The sequence below is a fragment of the Pteropus alecto genome, unplaced genomic scaffold (assembly GCF_000325575.1).
Source record: "Pteropus alecto unplaced genomic scaffold, ASM32557v1 scaffold69, whole genome shotgun sequence".
Lineage (NCBI taxonomy): Eukaryota > Metazoa > Chordata > Mammalia > Chiroptera > Pteropodidae > Pteropus > Pteropus alecto.
This window is the reverse complement of record NW_006494610.1, coordinates 1,151,491-1,154,312: the sequence shown is the minus strand read 5'-3', so window position 1 is coordinate 1,154,312 and position 2,822 is coordinate 1,151,491.

Below are 2,822 nucleotides of genomic sequence, written 5' to 3'. Positions count from 1 at the left end.
AATGATAATTATAAAAGGGAACCAGTCAGAAATGAAGAATATGTTATCTGAGATGAAGACTATATTAGAGAGAAGAAGATTGAATCGCTGATATAGAGGATGGGAAAGCCAAGGACACCCAATCAGAATGGCATGAAAAAAGAAGCCAAGACTATAATAATAATTTAAGGAGCCTATGGGACAAAATTAAATGTAAAAACATCTGGGTCATAGGGATACCTGAAGGAAAACAAGAAGTTAAAGAGCTAGTCGAAGAAATAATGATAGAAAACTTCCCTAACCTGGTGAAGGAAATAGACATACAACCCCAGGAAGCTCAGAGAGTCCCTAAAAAGATGAACTGAAAGACACATTATAATTAAAATGCCAAAAGTTAAATACAAAAAGAGAATCTTAAAAGCAGCAAGAGAAAAGCAGTTAGTTACCTACAAAAGAGTACCCATAAGACCGGCAGATTTATCAAAGGAAAATATGCAGGACGGAATGGCTTAGAACAAACTATTCAATATGATGAAAACCCAGGATCTACAAATAAGAATACTTTATCCAACAAAGCTATCATTTAGAATCGAAGGACAGATAAAGAACTTCCCAGACAAAAATAAGCTAAAGGAATTTATCAACATCAAGCCAGTATTACAGGAAATGTTGGAGGGACTTCTTTAAGAAGGAAAAACATGTATCAAAAACAAGACTAAAGAATGGTAACAATAGAGTGGCTGAATGGATAAGAAAACAAGACCCCTACATATGTTTTCTCAGATTAAAAGAAACACAAAGATTATAAGGGGATGGAAAAAGATATTGCCTTGACGGACCTAGAGGGTATTGCACTGAATGAAGTAAGTCAGATAAAGACAAATATCACATGATTTCATGTACATGTGGAATCTAAAGAACAAAATAACAAACAAACAAACAAAAATAGAAACAAACTCAGACACAGAGACTATTTTGAGGGCTACTAGATGGGAGGGGGGATGGGAGGAAACAGCGAAAAAGGGCAAAGAGATTAGGAACTACAAATGGATAGTTACAAAATAGTTATGAGATGTAAAGTGTAGCATAAGGAAAATAATCAACAATGTTGCAATAAACATATAAGACTGAAGAGGGCTATTAGATTTAGTGGGGCAACCACTTCGTGAGTTATATAGAACTTTAATCACTACACTTTAGGACTGAAACTAATTTTTTATTGTATGCCAACTATAATTGAAAAAAAAAAAAACCTCATTGAATTGTACAATGTAAATATGAGCAACTAATTATCTAATATCCATAAAGCTGGGGGAAAAAAAAAAACAAAAATATTAATGCTACAGGATTTGAGCCTCAAACATTACTGTTTTTAATGGTAAACCTTCTCAAGTTTAAAGGATATTTAATGACTAAGAAACTATTACGTCATATTAGAACACAAAGAGGTGAGCAGTCCCCACTCCCTCAGTTGGCTATATTTGTGAATTAAACTCAATTAATCTGAAAAAAAAGATTTATAGCAGGCACTGAATTTGGGGATATAATGAAGGAAGAAAATATTTGAGACTCTTACTAAATTATGCGAGGAAATCAGAAGTGGCTACTTGGGGAATAATGAAAAAGAAATTTAAATAAATGTGGGAGTGGGGGAGGGTTACAGATTATGAATGACCTTAATAATGTGTCAAAAGAGTTCCAATTTGATTGGTAACTTTGGACAAAAACTTAACAAATTACTTTCCCTTCCTGCACAAGATGCTAACCCTCAGTTAACTTGCTATCCCTATTCCTCTGATAACCTAATAAGAGTAGAATATTCACTATATTACTACATAACATTGCTTATAGTAAAAATGGGCCCTAGACCAGGAGGAAATACAAATGAACTATAAAGAACTGATGTAGATGTCATACTTTGGACTTCCCTCTATTTGACTCCTATAACTGGTATTTCTTTGCAAGGACCCTGGAAGTGCCTATGAGGTTGTTAGGGTTCTTAGAAGAGTAATTTGCACCTATAGGGCATAAGACTTCTAAACCAAACAGTCCCCTTGCCCCTGACTTTTGGACTGCTACAACTGCCTCTGAAAAGAAAAACCTGATACTTCCTTGTGGCAATCTGTGTGTCTTGCTCCTTTTGAGTAGGCTGTTGTCAATGCATCGTTTGATAGTCAAGATGTGTCTGAATATTTAGTTGGACCTCAGAAGACCATGTAGGGCATGATGTAATAACCAATGCATATTAGCCATAGTTTCTTGTGTGAGAGAATGACATGAAAGCATTTTAGTATTAGTTGAGTGTTGGAGCCAAAAGTGGAGGTGGGATTTACAGTAGATTAGAGAGAAGAGTGTTGGGATGCATGGTCGATTAAAGCTAAGAAATACTGGTGACACAGAATAAAGTTAGGGGACTCTTAGGATTATGTGGGCCTAATTTAGAGTGGTGATCATAAGAAGAAAAAAAAAAGACAACAAAAAGGACAAATGTAAGGAAGATATAGCTTGAAGAAAAAATAATTTGATGACAGATAAAATAAAAACAGAAAGTATAAAAAAGGATACCAACATTTCTAACCTGGAAAATGAGCATAATGATGAAGAGGTTACTGACAAAGAAAGACAAGTAAGAAGGGAGAGTTACTTATGAAGAAACAATTGACTTCAGTTCCTGTCTTTTTCAAGATAATGGCAGAGGCTTCAACTATGGCTATTGTATGGACAGGATTTTGATAGATGGTCCTACGGCTACAGACATAAACATCTTTGTAAATGGTGGTGAAACCATGAAAGTTGATGACGTCTTCAAAGTTGACTGCGTAGAGAGAGAAACCAAGGCTTCC